Source organism: Gossypium hirsutum, chromosome A11 (assembly GCF_007990345.1).
Source record: "Gossypium hirsutum isolate 1008001.06 chromosome A11, Gossypium_hirsutum_v2.1, whole genome shotgun sequence".
In the NCBI taxonomy this organism is placed as follows: Eukaryota; Viridiplantae; Streptophyta; class Magnoliopsida; order Malvales; family Malvaceae; genus Gossypium; species Gossypium hirsutum.
The window spans coordinates 102,813,372-102,836,791 of NC_053434.1; positions in this window are offsets into that span (position 1 = coordinate 102,813,372).

Here is a 23,420-nt window from a genome sequence, read left to right on the forward strand (position 1 = left end):
CAGCTATCCTAAAAAATAAGCTACCGAACAAACTAAAAGATCCAAGGAGTTTTACGATTCCTTGCTTAATTGGTAGTTTAGATGTTAATAATGCATTAGCTGATTTAGGGGCTAGTATCAACGTCATGCCTTTTAAAATGTTCAAGCAACTAGGTTTCAGGAAACCCAAACAGACTAGAATGAGCATTCAATTAGCAGATAAAACTATAAGATTTCCTAGGGGTATTATCGAAGATGTGCAAGTCAAAATCGATAAATTTATATTTCCCGTTGACTTCATTGTTTTAGACATAGAGGAGGATAGCAATACTCCTTTAATCCTAGGAAGACCCTTTTTAGCAACTGCTAAAACAATTATTGATGTTGGCACAGGTGAGCTTACGCTTCGCGTAGGAGACGAAACACTCACCCTTCAAGCTCGCAATTCTGAAACCACAACAAAAATTGAAGGTGATCGTCTAAACCATTCTATTAAAACTGACCACATGTTACAATCCACTTTGCAGGAGATAAGTCTGAAGAAAGTACATGAGCCACTCCTAAATAATAGTAGAGGATCTACTCATGAAGAATGAAGACTGCAAATAGAGGAGCTAGATGAATGGCGAACACATAAACCGAGAACACACGATAAACCGAAATTATGCCAAAACAAGCCCGATACCTCTCCAAATCAACTTAAGGTTGGTGATAAAGTCTTAAGATGCCGCAGATCCCCACATTGTCACTACCACACCGAATGAGGAAATCCCTCTTACGGTACTCAGTATTTTTCCATTCGGTACGGTGAAGGTGAGTCATCCTAAGTTCGGCACTTTTAAGGTAAACAACACCCGTTTAAAACCTTATTTTAAGATTGATAGTAGGAATAAGGAGTATAAACTCCTCGAACCACCATGATCATTCAACGGAGAGGTAAGTCAAGCTTAGACTATAAATAAGTGCTTCTCGGGAGGCAACCTGAGCACTAACTTTATTAACTTCTTTAAAAATTTAGTCTTCAGCATCTAACTTACTAACGGAGCTCTTTAATACAAGTTTTCCATAGAGACACGGCCAAGCACACGGGCGAGCTTCTGGCAGTTTGAAAACAGGGCAAGGATTTCCCCAACACGGGCTACGATAAAACACCATGGCCGTACGACATGGACGTGGTCGAGCCTACCAAAACAACATGGGCATGCGACACGCCCATGTGGAAGACCCATGGTTGAAACTGAGAAACTAGCACGGGCGTGCGGCACGCCCGTGCCCAACACCCGTGGTCGAACCCGTCAAATTAACATGAATGTGGGGCTTGCACACACTGGCGTGGGCGAAGCGAACAAAGCTAGACACAGTCATGTGGCACGGCTGTGTGACCTTACAAGCCCAAGGTACACGGGCGTGGGACGAATTTTAGACGAGCCCAAATAGGAAAAACACGAAACGCACGGGCAAAAATTGGGGAACACGGGCGTGTGCCAAGGCCGTGTGGCCCAAAATCTATAAATACCCTGCACTTCCCCATTCAAAAACCCTAACCCTAGCCGTTGCAAGTTCACACGGCCTCCTTGCCACGCCCGTGCGCTGCCTCCAACTTTATTTTTTACGCTCAATCTTTCTTCCCTAGCATTTGTTTACTCCTTTAACTCCTATTTTACTTATTTTTAATGCTTAGTATCAACATAATCTTTATATCTTTTGAACTATTTTTCATTTTGCTCATTCTATTATTTAATTTGCATTCTTAGGTTAGCCATGACATTACTATGCTTATTCTCATGCTATTACCATGCCAATGTCTATCATTTAAATTGCATTCATAGGATTAGTTATCATACATTCTGTGTTAAATCGACAATAGGCAAACCTCATGCCCATTACATTTCTATTCTCATTCTCATTGTTATTATGGCTAAGTTTGGTTTATATCAGTAGTCTTGGCTGCAATAAGTTAGTTCAAATTCATGACTTATTACTTCTTTGTATTTGTTTACCTATTATTATCATTCATTTTTATTATTCTTTATATTACAGATTTTTAAATGTCGTCTTCACGAGGAAAGAAGACCGTTGTCCCTGCTTCGAAGAAGAGGAAGGGAGCATCCTCTTCCGCGAGTCCAATCGCCGAAATTTGTCACCCTCTCCTACAGTTCCCCCGAGGGCCCCAAGAAGAACTATTCCAATACTTCGGGCCCGGCCTTTAATTGTGGGCTGCTACAACGACTGGGCTATTACAAAACAAGTTCAGTTGGCTAATTCTATTCGAGCCCTCCTAACCACCAACCCTTGGGAGCTATTCTTTGGGATTATCGAGCCAACATACATTGAGTTCATGATGGAACTATGCTCAACGTTCCATCTTCTTACCGTAATGACGAACTATGATGATCCCGGCATGGTTCAATATCATCTAGGCGGATTAATACGCAAGCTAAGCGTCCTAGAGTTCAGTGCTGCACTGGGCCTATATACGAAGGAGTTCAAGGAGGAGAATGATTTAGACACTCTCAGTCGCCACATACACTTCTCCCTTTCGAAGTGCTGGCACACTTTGGCCCCTAGCGCATCCTCCTACAATCCTATCTGCTCCAAGGCATCAGTTCTCCCACCATTCCTGAGGTACTTATACGCTATTTTAGCTCACACGATTACAAGGAGGCGAAAGAGCACTGGCGTCGTCAACACCCACAATGCCTACTTCTTATGGTGCATGTCGCACGGGCACATCATCGACCTTGCCTATTTCATCGCCCTCGCGATTCAGCACCAAACGAAGTAGCATAGGAAGGAGGTCATCTCCATCGGCCCCTACGTGACTCGACTGACGCGATACTTCGGGCTCCTCAACACTGCGGCCCAAGAATCATCCCTCACCCTTATCTGCCAGATGTCTCCACAAGGCATCTCGAGCATGCTTAGCATGAGGGTGATCGAGAGGCGCCAAGGAACCTACCCTCCCCAATATCGTCTCACCCAATCTACTGAAGAGGAGGCCTACAAGAACATTCCTATGATGTCCCCCCACAGCACGAGGACCCACCGACTCAGCCACCACCACCCTCTCGTCCAGTTCATGCGACGGCTTCATACGCTGACATCTCTGAGTGCCTCACTCGATTCGAGCAATAGTGTTTTCAATGATTTGACAACATTGATGCTACTCTACAGCAGATTTGTCAGCACCTCCACATCTCATCGCCAGTCCTACCTCGCGAACCATCCAGTGATGAAGATGTTTAAAAACATTTATTTATAATTTTATGTTTTTATGTTAATTTTTATTAAAACTATTTTTTATTTTTGTTAGATTTTAGAATTTTATTTTTAATTATTGATTTCGGTTATTTGTTTATGAGTAATTATTCTTCCTAATATCCCTTAAAAATTTCCTGATTTTATCACAATTATATCGAGCTCTTAAGCTCATCATCAAATAGGAACTAAAACTCCACCGGGAAAGGTTCTCCACGATTACCATGTCTTGCTCGACCACGACCATAGCTACCACTAGATATAATATTCTTGTGGCGCAGGACTTATGGATTAATGAACCTCTACGACCGCCGGAGTATCTTCCTCCACTCTCGAACCAATTACTCTCCAAAACTCCAGTTCAAGGAATTCATCATACAGGAAGTTTCACTTCTCCCCCTATCTTCTTTTTATACTTTAATACCTATCTTTGTACATTGAGGGTAATGTACATCTTAAGTGTGGGGGTATTTATTTCATTATTAGAAAAATCCCTGAATGATTGCCTTGCTCTCTTGAAAAGCTTTCATATCATATTTAGGATAAATTTTAATTTATTTATGATTTTGATTTATATATCTTGAATTAAAACATAGGCAATTACGCATTGATTGTTTAAACTTTAAGACATTAGAGAATCAAGCATGATGAGTTGATTTTTAAGAATTTAAAATCTTAGGCTGTTTCTCCAAAGTTTAGGTATTACTTTGAATTGGAATCCACAAGTTTTTAACATCAAAAAGCCATAATTGTTGTGAGATTTTTGAGCCTTTTGAGCATCTATTAATTCTTTTCATACTTACTTTTATTATTGCTTTGAGTGCGTCAGTATTGAACTGTTATTCTAGAACTTGTTTGATTATGCATGTCGAGACCACACCATTTTATTTGATATGTCAAAATGATTAAGGCACTTAAGATTAACCCCCTCATGCCATGAAAAGCCTACCTCCACAATTAACCCCTAGTAAACCCCCTTGAGCCTAACAGACCATTCTTTGTATTACCCTTAATATTAACCCTTAAACCATTATTGTTGAAATCCCCTAAATTAATCTCTATTTTTGTCTAGATTTGAGTTGAGTGGATTGCTTAGCTATGTTTTGTTCTTAATAGTTAGTCTATGTTATTTAACTTGTTCTTAAAAAAATAATAATAAAATATAAAAAATATATTTATTAGTAATTCCATATTCTGAGAAGAAGCTCTGTTGTACGTAAGTGAAAATTAACTCTTTTTCTAGTTAGCCAATTTTTCAATTCAATCTCGATTCTAACCCTTTCTTTCAGCTTGTGACCACACCCTCTAATCAAGCCTCATTACAACCTTCTAATGACCTTTTGATTGATGTATCATCTTAAATTATAGTGGAGGAAATTTGATTTTCATGCAAGCCTATGGTAATGACTTTTCATTATTGACTATTGAGTGCTTCATTTATTGTCCTTAAACACCTCGAGTGATTTGAGTGAATCTTCAGTGAGGATGTAAAATTCTGTGATATTCTGAATCAAAGATAATTACATAGATGAGGGGAGACACCTATGTTTGCATGAATAAAATGCTCAACTTGGAATGTTTGGAACTTTTATGTTCTTTTAGTTGAATTCTCAATGTATGATTACTTATGGATTAATGTGAGATATTATCGATAGAAATTATAAGTTGAGAAGAATTTATTTTGATTATGAGTTGAGAATTTTGCTTGAGGACAAGCAAATGCTTAAGTGTGGGGGTTTTTGGTAAACCGTAAATTATACATATTTTTACCCCAAGTTTAATGCATTTTATGGATGATTTTCCATTAGAATTGGTGAATTCGATGCTCCTAATGCTTTAATTTCATGTTTTATACTTAGGAGAGCATAGGAGAGTGAAAGGAATGAGAAACGGGCCAAAAACAGAGAAAATGAGCCAAAGTACAAAATCAACACGGCCTGGACCTCCTCACACGTGCAGACCACACGGCCGCATCAATTTGGCAGGCTGAACACGGGCGTGTCCCTACCGAGCCCAAGCTGAGTCCAATTCGGAAAAGGCTAATTTTGAGGGCTTTTAAGCATTCCAAAGCCTATAAATACACCCTAGAGGAGGAAGAAAAAAAACACACACAGAGAATAGGAGTAAGAAATTACTCCAAGGAAGCCGATTGATCCATCTCAAAAGCCTGATTCATCATCAAGACTGAAGATCTCTCCTCAATTTCCCTTCAAGAGTTTTGGGTTTTCTTTATGTTTTGTATTCTTTATTCTTCTGAGATGTTTTCTTATTTAATTATGAACTAAAACCCCTAAATACCTAAGGGGAATGAAACCTAAGATGAATCTTCTTATTATTTTCTGAATTGTATGATAAATATTTAACTTGTTCTTAATTCTTGTTTTGATATCCCAGGATACTAATTCAAGATAAGCTCTTATTCAGAGGAGGAGTAGACCCTGTCTAAGAGTACATTTGTCATAACTAAGCGAAGTTGATTGCGCGCCTAGACATAGGGTGACAAGATTTTGCCTGACTAGGGTGAAACCTAATAAGGGGATCCATAGATCGAGTTAATGCAACCCTAGAGTGTTAATTAGAGAAAAGTCTCAGTTATTCAATCTAGGGATTAGACGTTGTTAATCTTGAACAGGGATAATAACATAACTTAGGGATCTCTACGGAACAAGTTGAATGAATAAATCATCCGATTCGGAGCCAAAATAACAAGTAAAGTCTAGGTGGATTTTTTCTTAGGTATTGTCTTAAGTCAATCGATTTTCCCCAAAAGCAATTCCTCAATTCTTTTCTTTGTGAGTTCTTAGTTTAGATAATTAGTTAATTAAAACAAAACCCCTTTATTCTTAGGTTAGATAATAAAAAGACAGTCATTACTAGTACTGTTGTTCCTTTGGGTTCGACAATCCGGTCTTGCTAACACTATACTACTGTTCGATAGGTACACTTTCTTACATCGCGATAATAGTTAGTTCTAGAATGAGTAATTATAAATGTTTAAAACCTATCATGAAATCTCGCGATCAAGAGTATTCGTGTCTTTTAATTTATCACATACTTAAAAAAAGGTTAAAATATGCTCCATGTGTTTTTTGTAATAGCCCAAAATTGGGTCTAGTTGGAATAGAGGTTTCGGGACCACAAAATCTGAGATATAAATAATTATTTTATGATTATTTTGAGGTCTATGATATGATTTCATGATTATGTGAAAATTTCTTGAAGAAATTCTATGCATAAAGTGCTTAATTTGAAGTTAGGGACTAAATTGAACAAGTTACAAAACTTGCATTCTAGAAGTTTCTAGTATGAAATTGCTTTGAAATATTAATTAGGAGGTCTTAAATAGAAATTTTACCAATTTCTAAGTTATGGACAAAAATTGGACATGGATGGAATTTTTGGAAAGTTTAGTAGTAAGGGCATTTTGGTCATTTAGGGGTAAAATGAATTAAAATACAAAATTAAAAGCCAATTTTGCTCATCTTCTTCACCATGGACGTGTATACCAAGGGAGACTCCATGGCTAGGGTTTTCAAGCTTTCCAAGCTCAATAGTAAGTCCGTTCTAACCCTGTTTTTCAAGTTCTTTACGTTTTTAGAGTCTCGGTAACTTGATTTAGCTTATGCTAGCAATAATTCAACTTAGGGTTCATATTTGAAAAAATACCCATAGGTGAAATTTGTTTATTCTGGTGTTTTATGATACAATATGAGGTTTTAAATTATGTTATACAACTTGTGCTACTCGGTTTTAAGTGAAAACGAGCAAAAGGGCTTAATCGGTAAAAATACCTAATAGTCATAAGTATATGTTAGAGTGAGAATTTGATGTTGCCATAGAAGGGAAAAATGATCAGCATGTCATAAAACATAAGAATAAGGGATGAAGTTTAATTCCCGAGCCTAAGGGAAAAAGTGTAAATATGCAAAAGTTTAGGGGCAAAATTGTAATTTTTTCAAAGTTTGAGTTAAGGACTGTTTTGAATATTACATTAATTAAATAAGTAAAATATGATGTTTTAGATCCCAGAAAATGAGATTTGAACCTAGAATGAGAGAAAAATTGAAAATTGGGAAAGTTGGTAAAATGGTCGTTTTAGTATCGAGGAAGTTTATTGTATAATAAGCATTAATTTATGTATTTTTCAATGTAAAATTGATATATTTACTATGATTTCCGAGGTGTTGAAAGTATGTAAGTTGGTATGATAATAATACAGCAATAATGCTGTAATTTATATTTGAAAGTTAAATTTAGTGAATTAATTGAATTATGTTAAATTAAATGTTCATGGTGCCCATTTTATGAATTGATTTAAAAATATGTCTATGGTACATGAAGTGCATTGAATTATCATACATAAATGTGATTTCTATGATTACGGATATTATGAGAAATTGTAAGTTCATATGATTTTAATAAGGCAATGTGTAATTTAATGTTATTGCCTTGATATTAAATGAGATGTAAGTTTATATGTAAGTAATACATCACTATTACTTGTATTATGATATTTTATAATAATATTGGAAATATGTTTGTGGATAATTACTTGATTGGTGAAATTGTTGTAAAAGAGAGAGAAATCCCGGTTGAACCTTCGGAAAAATTGGATGATACAGATGGTATGTAGCTAGGTCACATGTATGGTGCTGAGTGCACATCATGTGTACAAGAGAGCTACGAGACATTATGATGTAGCTAGGTCGCATGGGTTATACTATGTGTACACCATGTAGACAAGAGAGCTACAGGATATATGTAGCTAGGTCGCATGCGTGGTTCCAGGTGAAGGACACCATGTAGACAAGAGAGCTACGAGATAAACTGGCTAGGTCACATGGGTGGTACTAAGTGTTCACCATGTGTACAAGAGAGCCGAACTATATGATGGGTGGAGCTATTTGCTGAAACCACCAAGCATCGAGGATTGATCCGAAGTGTTCAACGGGAGACTCTCTATGTATTGCTTTGTGAGTTTTGTGATGAATAAGTGCAGGAACTTGGTTATGTGAATGATGTGTTCATTAAGTGACCAGGATGTGGTAAGGTTATAAACAAGTAAGTTATACATGAGAATGATTTTATGGTGACCTTGTGATCATGGACCTATACTTGTGATGTATGAAATGCGGTGAAAATGATTTGTGATATTTATGTTAAAATGAGGTTAATACAAAGAAAGTGTGAAAGAGTGAATTAGCAATAAAACTGTTTTGGACAGTAGTAGTGATGTGATTTTGAAAAATCACCAAAAATATTAGAAATTGAATCAGAGACTGAATGAGATATCAAATTAAAGCTTAATGAGTCTATTTTCATATAAAAGAAACATAGCAAGCAAAAGAGTCCTATATTTTGAGATATTTATGTTTTTGTGAGACTGGTTCAGAATGATTACGTGATCCCCTGTTCTGACTTTTGAAAATCACAAAAATTTGGAGAAACATAATTAGAGGCTCAAACATATATTTTTAAAATCCCTAATGAGTCTATGTTCAAGATAAATCAACAAGAACATTATCTGAGTTCTGTACTGTGATATAATTAATTTTTAGCGAAGAGAGGTCAGAACTGTCAGAAAATGAAACAAGGGAAATTTTAATGAATAAACTGTACTAATTGGCTAAACCAAAAATTATGAAAATTTTATGGTGGAAAGATATATGAGTATAGTTTCAGCAAAATTTACGGATCTTAATTTGGAGCTCTGTAGCTCAAATTATAAATAATTAAGTGACTATGACTCGTGTGGACAATTTGATGTGAGAATTTATTAGTAAATTGTGAAATCGTACTTACAAGAATGCTATATACATTAAGGATTTGGAATGGAGAGAAGGAGGAGGAAAAATAAATATATGTGGAATACATGGAAACTATGGTATATGAAATATTGATATAATGAAATAAATGATATGTGTTTATAAGAAAACAGAAAGAGAATGTTATGTATCATGACATGTCTATATATAACTAGTCTCAATGTAACGCTTGTTGGGTATGGAATTAAATTGAAATGTTTCAGGCAAACATGTTATTCTGCGCATCTGAATTGTGGTATTTTATAAAGATATGATCTAGCTTAAAATATGAATGCTTGATGATTAAGCTGAAGATATTTGATAAGATGATAATCTTGGTATAAATGTATAAGTGGTACTATAATAAACAAGGTAAAATGAGTATGAGAGACACATGTATGATGACATACAAAGGCTATATTTTTGGTTTAATTGAGGATGTTTAATCATTAAATGAATTTCATGTTATATGCTTTTGATTTTGTATAAGTGTGTAAGAGATCAAGGTTGACCAAAGCTTGGAAAATAGCCTAGGTATATTCCACATAGGCAGAGACACGACCATGTGTCTCAGACGTGTATGGAACACGACTTTGGGACACGGGCGTGTGGAGCCTTAAAGCATGGAATTTTCAAGATTTTCGTAAGTTCTTGGTTTAGTCCCGAACCCTTTCTAAAGTATGTTTTGGGCTCCGTAAACTCAAATAAGGGACTATGTGTAAGTGGATGAACTCTTTGAAATATGAATGAAATTTTATGGCCCGTATTTTAGTTTAATGTTTGTATGTTTGTCCGGTAACGCCTCGTACCTTATCCCAGCATCGGGTACGGGTAAGGGGTGTTACATTTTTACTCTTTGTAACTTTGAAATGTAGTCCATTTACTTTTATTTTTGAGAATTTAATCCCTCTACTTTTCAAATATCAAATTTTAAGTTCAATTCTTAACACCTTTAAAACTATTCTTTTAAATTTGTTGGTGTGATGTTTTGAAATAAAAAGATGTCCACTTAGTAGTCATGTAAAAAAAATATCTTGTAATGAACATAAATTTAGTAAGATAATGTTATCAATGTTAACAATTGGACTTTTTTTTAAAAATCCAAAAAGTAGAGGGACTAAATTTCTTAAAATAAAAATAAAATGACTAAATTCAAAATGCATGAAAAGTACAAGGACTTGGAACGTATTTTAACCTAAAAACACTAAATTACTTTGAAAATAAATCTCTTTAAAAGCTACTATTTTTAATATATATACTATGTATAGTATATAATAAGTGTTGGTTTAAATATGCCAAAGGTTACTATACTCATTCAAAATTTAAAATTTACTCCCTATACTTTAATTTTAAGACCCTGAGTCCTTCTACTTTTTTTAATAAAAAAATTTTTGACCCATCAGTCTAATTTTGCCGTCAAAGTTAACAATGTTAAAGGTAGAATAACTTTTTTTTTCAATTTGATCCTTAACCTTTAAAAGCACATTAAAAAAAATTTGAAAATTTTTAAAAATTAATGTTTTTCAATTTTAAATAAAAACATAAAAATCTATAATATTTTAAAAAATAAAGAATTTTTAAATAATAAAAACTCTTTAGAATTCAAAAAATAAACAAGATTTTAAATATATAAAAAAATTACAAAATTCATTATTAACTAAATTGGACCGATTAGACTGGGATTCAATCCAATGAGACGTAAAAAACCGCCGGTTGACTCGCAAAATGGTATGGATTGGTTGAACCAACAATTAACATAATCGAATTGGTCTAACAAATTGGTTCCCAGAACAACCAATCCAATCAGTTCAAAGCAAATAAAATATTATAAATATTATAAAAGTTCGTTCAACTGGTCTTTTAGCTCAATTCAACAAGTTTGTATTGGTTCATGGGTCAAATAGTTTTTTACCTCTCATTAGACCAATATCTCAGTCGGTTCTTGATCCAACCAATCTGGCCTAGTTTAGATGACATTGAATTTTTATATTTAAAAAATCAGTCGGTTCTTGATCCAACCAATCTGGCCTAGTTTAGATGACATTGAATTTTTATATTTAAAAACCTGAATTTTAAAGGATTTTTTTTCATATTTTTATTTTTGTAAAATTGTAATTTGTTAAAATTTTTAAATATGAAAAAGAAGTAAAAAAATTGTTTTTTAAAAAAATTACGTACTTTTAAAAATGATAAGGACCAAATTGAAAAAACTATAAATGTTGAGGGCGAAAATAGTTTAAAATTTTTAAATACTGGATGACCCGCGAACTAGTATGGATTAGTTGAACTGATCTAAAAACAAAAAGTTGAACCGATTTTTATAATTTTTTTTATTTTTGAATAATTTTTTTTACATTGAACCGATCAGATCGGTTATTCTAGGAACCATTTGGTCAAACAAGTTCAAAATAGGTTCAATTATCCATTAACCCAATTTCTTAGCATAGTTCAACAAGTCCATACCAGGTCGCTGGTCAACTGGTTTTTTTATCTTTCATTGGATTGATACCCCAACTGATCCTCTATCCAACCAGTTTGATTTAGATAACAATGAATTTTGGAATTTTTTATATTTTTAAAATTGTTTTTATTGTTTTTTATTTAATGAGTTTTTACTCTTTTTCATAATTTTTTTTATTTTTTTAAAAATATATTTTTTAAAATTTTTATGTTTTTATTTAAAATATGGAAAAAAATAATTTTTCGAATATGTTTTATGTGTTTTAAAGGGTGAGACCTAATTGACAAAAAATTATAATTATTGAGGGTTAAAAAAGTTTTTTTACTTTTAACACGCTTAACTGTAACCACAAAATTAGATGGAGGGATCAATATTTTAATATAAAAATAGTATAAGGACTTAATGTTCAAAATTAAAGTACGGGGACAAATTTTTAAATATTGAAAGGGTATAAAACCTTTGATATATTTAAACTATAAGTATTTGACTCAATTGGTGTCACGAGTCAATCGGACACTAACTTAGTTGTATAATAACAAAATATATTTACTTCACAAAGTAAATTGAAGTATTTTGATGGTCTTTTTGTCATTTTATATCTCTTATATAAAAAATACACAGATAATAGGATTTAGACTCGAGCCTTTATAGGTTTTAACCTTTATACTGCACCAATTCAACCAAAAATTTATTTTTTATTTATATCAAATTTTTACAAATATGTTTTTTTATATAATTCTTTTTTTTCACCTACATCCTAAGTGTGTCATATTCTAGAACATATTTTTCTTTCTTCTTTTTTTTGGTATATAACAACAGATGTCCTCATCCGCTTTACAGTCTGAATCTAGTCCTGTTCGAGCCAAAGGTAGTATTCAGATAAAGCCCTCCCAACAATGACGACTCCAAAATTCGAACGTGGTTCAAATGCCTAGGAAAGAAGCATATATTATTCATGAAGTTGTATTTACTATGACAATCTCTCATAAGAAACATTGCTATCATGAAAAATAAGGAATCTTATGTTTTTAAATCACATAAAATGCTAGTATTTTTACTCAAATTACTACGAACATGGCTAATAGGAACCTATATAAATGAAATAGAAACTGCCAATTTGAGTCAAATATTTGTTCATAGCAAGGATGTATCTAGGAGGGCGGTCCCCCTATGAAATTTTCAGATTTTTGAATTGTATATATAAATTATCATGTATTTTAGATTTGATATCCACAATGTATAAAATTCACCCCCTTGGCCAAATTATATTTCATACAATTCACCCCCTTAAGCCATAATGTTATACTTTATAGTCACAAAGTATTTTTCAGTTTTTAATTATATAACTTTAATAATAATCAAATATTAATGTATAATGAGCCTTGAAAGACTAAATTTAGATCCTCAATATGGACTTTAAAGCCAAATTTCAGAATTAATTGATTTGCTCCATATTAGGTTAGTGACTTTCTTGTATTTTGAGTTGTATATCTTGCAAAGGAACTATCTTCCTCTACCAAGGTGCCAACATTGCCGAAAGAAAAACGAAAGGAGTTTGATGCCTAGACTGAAAACACAGAGTAAAAAAATAAAAATTATCTTCTTCTCGACCCCTTACGCAAAAGACCTCTCGGTAAATATTTTTGCATAAATTATGTTCTTTATTTATTTGACTTATTTTTTTCCTTTTCCTAATATTTTTTTGTTTAATATATTATTACAATAGTTAGGTTTTTCGATTAAATTATGGTAAAAAAAAGATCGAATCTTTTTTTAAGAAAAGGGTGTCAGAAAGCAATAATGATCAAACAGTTCCTAAACCTTCTATTATTAGTGGAGAAAGATCAAATATCGGATCTTCTCAAGCTCCTGAACGAGATATCATGTTTTCTCAATCCCAAGCTCCTAAACACAACATTGAGTCTTTCCAACTCCTAAACGAGATATCAAATCTTCTTAGTCCAAAGATCCTGAACGAGATATCAAGTCTTCCCAAACTCTTGAATGAGATATTAGGCCTTCTTAAGTTCTTGAACATCCTCATAAGGTGTTGAGAGTCGAAACAAAGGATTTTTATGCTTCTTCTTTAAAGCGTGATCCAAGACTTCGAAATTCTATTTGGGATTACCATCCAAATTAACTGGACGAAGTTTGTCAAGCTTACATTAAGTTTGGGTCATATCAACTTATTCCTCTAAATGAGGCTCAAACATCTCCTCAGTATATTGACAAGAATGGACGTTGATTTCTCCCATCTTAGTACAAGTTATTCTCAAATTGGCTCAAGTTTTCACCAAGTAAGAATGTCTCATATTGCCTTCCTTGTTTTCTCTTCAACAATCCATTTGGGCGTCATTGAAATACTTTTACAAGCTAAGGGTTTCGATCATGAAAGAAGGTCAATGAAAGATCTAAATGTCCTTTTGTTACTCACGTGGGTAAAGGATGCAAATTCTTTACATAAGAATGCAATGAAAATTTAACTAGATCTTCATAATTCCTTACAAAATATTAAGAGGATTATTGAGAAACAAAATTCTAAACAAGTTGTAAGAAATCGGCTACAGTTCAAGGTGTCAATAGATGTTATTAAGTGGCTTGTATTTCAAGGTTGTGCCTTTAGGGGACACAATGAAACACAAAATTCAAGAAACGAAGGTAACTTTCTTGAAGTAATAAAACTCTTGGCTTCTTATAATGAATATGTGGGGGCAATTATCTTAGAAAATGTCCCTCAAAATGCATAGTATGTTAGTGTAACAACCAACTTTTCAGTGGTGTCAAAAATAATGGTTTCAGGGCGAATGAGTCCATAAATATTATTATTTGATATTTATGAGTCAAATATAGTAGTATATTGAATTTTAATATGATATTTTTGCTAATTGAATGAATAGTTAAGTTCCAGTGGTTTGTCCCTAAAGTCAAGTGGTTTTGAAAAACGAGGTATTGGGACCTTGATTCTATAAATCGAGCTCATAAATATTTTTATTAAATATTTATGAGTAATTATAAAGGTATATTAAAATTTTGTTTAAAATTCTGATGTTTCGATGGTTAATTAAGGGAAAAGGACTAAATCGTAAAAATAGTAAAAGTTAATCAATATTTGTTTTTATTAGTTAAAAAGGCTTAAATGGTTAAAGTGGGGGGATTTATGAGGCAATTATACCTTTTTATTTTGGGTGGACAGTAAATGATTGATTATTGTATAATATGTGTTAAAAATTTATTATTAAAAAAATATATATGTAATTAAACATAAAGGAATAAGAAAACATAAAACCCATTTTCATTTCCTTCTTCCACCCAAAATGAAGCTTTGAAAACTCCATTGTTGAACATCAAGGTTAGGCCAACTTAAGTTCCTTGCATGGTAATGTTTTCTAACCCTGTTTTTCATAATTTTTATATTTTTGAGATCGTTGCAACTAGGTCCAGCTAGCTCATACCTCCGTTTACAAAATTTCCAAAGATTTAAAAATTTTCCATGGATGTTATTTTAATTTTTTGAATGTTTATGGTGGATTTTGAAGCTTAGAAATGATATATGGATGATTTGTTAAGTAAATTTTGTTAATTTTTAGTTTAGGGACTAAATTATGAATATATTGAAATTGGTATGAAAATTTTGTAAATTTGATAATAGGAGGAATTATATGGACATAATTGAAGTGGGTTTAAAATTTGGAGTTCAAATTCGTAGGATATGATAAATTCGATTTTAGGGATTAAATTAAATAAAATGAAAAATTTTAGGGAGCATTCAAATAATAAAATTAAGTTGATATATACTTCTAATAGGATGATATGCGATGTCTGGTATTGATAAATTGTATTGAATTATTGAATAGGTCAGAATTTGGACCAAATTGAAGAAAATCAAGAAAATGGCAAAATTTGCTAATTAGTCCTTAGTGAGTAGTTGTTTGCTGTCTTGACCAGGTAAGTTCATACAGTATGTTTGTGTTAAATTTTTATGCATTTAGAATTATAATTGTAATTATATTTAATTAAAATTTTAATTGTTTACAATTTGGTACAAAAAGATGAGTGAGAGGATTAAATTATATATGATAGATTGCAAATTGAAATAATTATGGAATTGGCCTTAATTTGAACTGATATAGAATATGTTATGTGATGATGTGATGAAATGAGTTGAATTTATTTGATTTAGACTGGTTGATAGTGATAATGACTAAATTGAATATATGTGAAAGCATAATATAATGTTATAATGCGAAATTGAGCATAAATTGATATTATTTATTGTTGCCATATGTGGGATAAATGTACTCATGATGAAAATAATTGTGAATTGAGGTATTGTTTGATAATTAAATATGAAATAAATACCCTATTAACTATTCAGGTAGAGTCGGATATAGTTGGCATGCCATATGATAGGAAGAGTTCAATGATTACTTTGACTACGAGTCGATGAGGCTCTAAGTTCCCATTTGCTTCTGTTTAACTGATGAGACACTAGGTGTCAATTTATTTATAGTGCTTGGCGCAATTACTTGCTTCAGATTTATCCGATAGGCATTGGGTGTCAAACTGGTGTGTTGGTTGGATCTATGTATCCATTTGAGTCTGAGTCGTGTTAATAGGGAAATAAATGTTAAAAATGAAATACCTGATATTTTAAATGGAAAATGATATGAAATGGAAGTGAAATGTGAAATGGAATATGAAATTGTGGTATGGGTTGGGAACATTGATTGATTATATTCAATGAATCCATGAATTTGGAAATTGAGATAATATGTGATTCATAATTCATATTATGAAATGAAGTAGTAATTAACATTAAATTAGTAAATGATATATATATTTATATTTTGTATAAAAATGAATTGATATGAATGGGAATGATGCTTATATGATTTAATATAAATTTGATGGAGAATTCAAACTATAAAATGAAAAGTAATGTTTGGCATAAATTTGAAATGGGATGTATTACGGGTAAATAAATTGTATGATATGATTAAGATAGTGAATTAATTAAATGATTATTTGTTTTATCAATAATAATGAAATATTGAATTCAGTGAATTGAAAAGTTATATAATTGAGTTAATATATATATGATAAATATTGAGCTCACTTTCTTGATATGCGATTTGCCATGATAGGCAAACTTTATCAAGCTAAGAATCATGTAGTGTATAATTATAACCTGAGGTAAGTTACTTGGTTTTAATATCTGTGAACTTACTAAGCAATTGTAATGCTTACTTCTTCTTTTTTTCCCTATAGAGTCAACTTGCAGAATGTGTTAGATGGATCATCGAGAAACTCACACTATCTTGGTAATGATTTAGTAGTCTTTCTATCACTTAAAACTAGATTTTGTGGCATGTATATAGGCGAATCATTTTTTATCAATCTTGAATGTTAGTAATTTAGTTCTTGATTGTGGTTTGTGTTTTAAATGGTTATACGATATGTACATAAGATATTTTGGGTTGATGGTCTAAAGTTATATGTTGAAGTTGTAAATTGTTATAAAGGTTGTCATGCATAAGGATAAATTTATTGATTATTATGGTATGTATATAGGGTAAATGATGATAGTATGTGTGGTGATGGTATGCTTGATTTTGGATAATGAATTAGTTGAGAAATGGTAATGTTGGGAGAAATGTATGGTAAATATGTTAATTGATAGATGTAGTATATGGATTCATTAAATTAAATTGTTTCAATGATATGGTAAGTTTTGATTACGTACAAAGGTAAATTTTACTATTATGGTACAAGCTTGTATGTATAACTGGATTTAAGTTTTGAATTTGGTTGTGATGGTTCCAAATGGCATGTTGGTTAGTATTAGGATTATGGTACCTAATTGCATACTTAGTTATTAATTATAATAGGTAAGATGGTCAATAGGTCATGGTTAAATCATAGCATGATTGTAATGGTTTGAGTGAGTTTTAAGCAGGTCATATGTGTACCTAGTTGTATCCATGAATTAAGATATAGGTTTGGGCATTAAATGAACTTTCAAACTAGTGGTTTTTTACTATCTGGATAAAAGTATTGATAGCAGGGACTAAGGTATCGATACTTGACCAAATGAACAATGTTTTTAAATTAAAGAATACCAAAATGGTATCAATATCGATTTTGGTATTGATACCTATCACATAAATATCGATACTTAATTCAAAACTTTGAAAAATTTATAGTTTCGTCCTTTTTCATGCACGAATCTAATCTGTTGTATTTTAAAGCTTGATTTAGTCTCGTTTTCATTTTTAAGAATTAATGTGTGTATTTATATGATCATTCAATTTTTTAAATTGCATATGATTATTCTGAATTTATTTGTAGCATCTTGTAGCTCGGGTCTGACAATCGAACTGAGTATGGGGTGTTACAATCAATCCGACTATCCAAAAGGGCATTCTTTCTATTTTGGCTAGTAAAATTTAGGGATTCATTTGGGAAGAGATTGGAGATTCAAATTTTTGCATTATAGTGGATGAAGCACATAATGAGTCAAAGAAAGAACAAATAGTAATTGTATTGTGGTTTGTTAATAAAGAAGGTTTTATACATGAACGATTTTTTGATTTGGTTCATGTGAAGGACACCACATCATTAGCTTTGGAGAAGGCAATCCGTCAAGTTCTTTTACTTCATTGCCTTAATGTTGATGATATTCATGGACAAGGATATGATTATAACACCCCCAACCCTTATCCATCGCCGAAACAGGGTTACGAAGTATTACCAGTCATTTCAATTCAAATATAAACATTACGCAATTAAATAACAAACATTTCATAAATTAATCAATCTAATGACCTAACTTATTTATATATATAAATACTTTAACCATAATATCCAAATTAATTCAAAAACCACCATTTGAACCAAATATAAGATTATACTATTTTCAACCAAAATATATATCATTAAATAGCTATAACCCAAAACACATTTATATAAGTACCAATATTGACTTATACTCCATTTAAAAACATTATCCAAAATGAAAAACCTAGGTACATGCCATTTACCAAAAAGAAATGTACACCACCACTTTGAGTTCGGGATCGGCTCTGGATGCTGATTCAATGATCTGACTTTACCTAACCTACACACGGAAACAAATCATACGCTGAGTATAAACTCAGTGGTATTTTTATAATCTGAATGCGTATTAAGCAAAAATTTATATTGTTTATATATATATATATTCACACAAACATAATCATTCAAACAATTAATCAATTTCTTGTACATATCATTCATAACACTTTCAATTATCATCTCTTCTATATCTATTTTATAATTGCTATTCAATAACTTTTCACAATAAGTTACTCAATTCGATTTCAATATCAATAACCTTTTCATGAATCCATGATTCATGCAATTTCATGCGTTTCAATTGCATATTTCATTTCATTGCTCATTCCAATCCATATTCAATATCATTCAATGCCATTCAATAACAATCAATTGTTCAATACAGTTGTATTAACATGACTCGGACTCGGACGGATACAAAGATCCAACCAAAACACACCAGTACGGCACTCAGTGCCTCATCAGCCATGCCAAAGTAAAACAATACGGTACTCAGTACCTCATCAGATTTATCTGAAGTAACAATATGACACATAGTGCCTCATCGACTCTAAGTCGAAGTATCCCTTAACTCTTCCAATCCTATGGCATGCCAACTATATCCGACTCAGCCCGATACAGTTAATAGGATACTCAATTCATTTTCCAGTTTCTAATCAATACACATTTCAATTAATCACATATATTCTCAATTCAATACAATTCAATTTAATTTTCAATAACAAATATTCAAATTTCATAATAATCACATATTCATATCAATTTCATCACATTCTCAATCAATATATTTTTTAAATATAACATACATCCAATATTCAATTTCCACATCAATCACATATATCCATACAAATTCAATTCAATAACAATTGCTAATACTTACCTTAATTACTTACCATAACATATAAACTAATACATAACAAATAATAATTAAAATTCGGATTATAGAAATACAAACCGTAATTTTCCGAGCTAATCCTCGTTGACTTTCTCTTTCCCCTTCTTAGCTGATCTCTCCAGCTCAATGTTAGCTACGAAATTAAAACAACTAAAATTTATCAATACACTACAATTTCATATTGAATATTTCAATTTATACACAATTTTTACCTAAATTCCAATTAAATCTCTATTCAAATCTAACCTTATTTTATTCACAATTTTACTCTTTATTTTTCATTCAACTGTCACTTAAAACTAATTTCAATTCTCTAATTTCACCAAAAATCCCTAATTTTGAATTTCTTTCAATTTATTCCCTACTACATAAAACTTATGATTTAACTTACAATTCAATCCTTTTCTCAATTCTAACTTAAAGTTTTATCAATTATAACCCAAATTCTTCAATTAATTCAACATAAACCACATCTAAAATTCAACTAACTTTCAAATTTTCCACTTATAGCAAGTAGTATTTTGTTCTAGGATTCCAAAAACTCAAAAATTACAAGAAAAGAGATTAAATTGACTTACCACTTGAACTTGAAACCTTTAAAACCCTAATTTCCATTTTTCTTTTCTTTCTTTCTTTTTCTCCTTTCTTTCCCCTGTTTTCTTTTTTGCTATTTTGTTTCTTTGTTTCTTTATTTCTTTTATTTACCTTTTGTTTATTATATTAATATAATATTATTATTTCTTAATTAATGAATAAATACATATATATATTACAAATGTACATGTGTATTTATTACACATATACATTATTATTACCACACAATTTTCATAATTTGATTTATTTATTTATTTATTTTATTTACTTTATTTAATTAATATAATATAATAATATTTTATAAATACTTAAACATTAAGTATGTATTTAATATAAATAAATATACGTACATTATACATACACATGGAATTATAATTTACCATACATTTGTCACTTATGGTTTATTTACTAAATTAGTCCTTCAACTTTTCTTTAATCTATAATTAAGCTTTCACACTTTATTCAATTTAATCCTTATACCTAATAAACCTTAATTTAAGCTAATTCACCTAACCAAAACCTAATTAATCACACAACTAACTTCATAAATATTGCTAATAAATATTTATGAATCTATTTTATGAAAACAGTGACCCAAAAATGTACTCCGATACCTGTAAATTTTAGGTTGTTACAATGATGGTGCAAGTAATATGCGTGGTGAATGTAATGGCTTACAAGCGTTATTTGCTAAAAAGTGTCAATTTGCATACTATGTTCATTACCTCACTCATCGTCTCCAATTAACTCTAGTAGCTGCATCCAAGGAGGTTATTCCTATTTGTCAATTGTTTTATACTTGACTGGTGTAATCAATTTGGCTATTTCTAAAAACAAGTGGCATGAACAATTAAGAGACACTGAGGCATCTCATATCGTGAAGTTGATAGACACTAGTGAGTTTGAAACTGGCAAAGGGAAAAAATCAAGTCGGTACTCTCCAATGTCCAGGCGATACTCGATGGGATCTCATTTAGATTCTCTCAATAGCTGGATAAGGATGTTCAATTCCGTCTGTGTTGTATTACAAGATATCATTAAGTTTGGCAACCTTACTCAAAGAAATGAAGTTGATGGAATATATGATGCATTGGCATCCATTAAATTTGTTTTCATCTTGCATTTCATGATTGCGTTGATTAGAATCACCGATGACCTTTGTCAAGCATTGCAGTATAAATCGCATGATATACTAACGCAATGCAGCTGGTGTCGTCAACTAAAATGTTCCTCTAGAAATTCAGAGAACATGGGTGGGATCCTTTGTTTTAAGGAATTGAAGTTATTTTGTAAAGATTATGAGATAGAAGTCCCCAATTTAAGTGCTCCGTACAAAGCTGGTCGAGGTCGGTCTTGTATCCCGAGAGATAACGTCACAATTGAGCATCACTATCGGCTTGATATATTCATTGTCGGTATTGATTCATTGCTAACAGAAATGAATTCTCCCTTTAATGGTGAGGTAGTGAAGTTATTTGCTCTTAGCTCTGCTTTGGATCCACACGATAATTACAAAGGTTTTCCGGTGGAAGATATCTACAAGCTTATGAATTATTTTTATCCGGATAATTATACAGAGCAAGAAAAGCTACACGTGAAGATTCAATTGGAGCATTTTTAACTTGATGTTCATCAGAGCACAGAATTACAAAAAGCTTCTATAGTTGTCGAGTTGCGTCAAGTGCTAGCTAAGACAAATAAGTCAAGTATTTATCATCTTCTTGATAGAATTATTCGTCTTGTGCTAACTCTTCCCGTGTCTACTACAACAACCGAACGAGCATTTTCAGCCATGAAAAATGTGAAGACAATGCTTCACAACAGAATGGAGGATGATTTTCATTCAACTTACTTGGTGGCATACATTGAAAAAGAGATAGCTTGAGAATTTTCAGCAGATTCTATCATTGATGAGTTCAATCTTATGAAAAAGCAGAGGATGCAATTTAGGATGCCTAGTATTGAGAAATAGGACTAAAGCCAAGTTTTTAATTTAATTTTTGGAATTATAATGATATTTATGAAATTTTTAATATAGTATCAGTTATTTCTTTTTTGCATATTGGAAAGAAATATTTAATTTTATATAGTGTGATTTTTTTCTTTTAATTTTTTACGGTTAAGTCATTCATGCTTTTTTAAAAACATTAACTTGATTTGTTTGATAAGAAAACAATTATTCGAAAAAAATTAACACTTATTTATATTAAAATTCGAATTTAAAAATTTCACCTTCCTTAAAATAAAATCCTGAACCTGTTCTAGTATATACCGTATAAACAGTAACGATGGATCCTTCCTTTAAAAAATCAGATTGTTAAGTCTAAGAATAATTAAAGACTACTCAGCATAATTTATGTTATTAGTATAGAAAAGTTTGGAATGAATCAGTCGGCCATGGACATTAGTTCTGTTCAATCTTATGTTTTGTTATATGTTGTCCGACTATGGCTCAATGTCATAATCACCTATTAACAACTCATTTTCTTTATTTTCTCTTTTTGTTGCCAAATCATTAATGTTCTCCATGTTTTTGCTATTCATTAAACATTTATTTCTTAAAATTTAATTGCAAACAATATTTGCCCTGCTATATATCACCTGCCGACTCTCTTATCAAAAATAAGAACCAAAATAAATCAAAGTGCGCATTGAAAGGTGTCTCAACATGAAGCTTTTTCTGTCGTCATATATAAGAGAATTTTTTTTTTGAGTAATTGAAAGTTGCAGTGGTTAATTTGTCAGTCAGAAATGAGGCCTAAAATTTTGGCTTCTTCTGTATTTGATGCTTGCTCTCTTGCTGTAGCCTTAGTTTGTCTATTATGATGGCCTTTCCTATTGCTGGTTTCATTTTGTTTTCGTGGGTTCAACTTGTTCCTCTTTGTCTCCTTCTGGCCTGCTGTTTTCTGTTAGGAGGGCTTTCGTGTTTTTTTTAAGTCCCAATGAGACGAAGAAATTCACCAAAATTATTTAGAAGGTTGATTTATATTTGATGTATCGATAATATATAAGTTCATGCGTTAAATTCTGTTTGTTTATTTAAGTCAAATTATAATTAATTTAGATTGTTTTATTATTATTTTATCTACGAATTTAACCTGGGCTCTTCTAACTATTAGAATTCATAACACTTTTTAGATAATTTTGTATTTACGTTTTAACGATTCTTTCTTTTCAGATTTCGAGATTTAATTTTTATCTCATCTTTTGTACTCTTCATTCTTTTTCCATTATAGTAAAATTATATTTACCTGTGGTTTTTTATCTTCTTTGGAAGAGTTTTTCCACGTTAAATTTGTGTGTACAATTTCTCAAT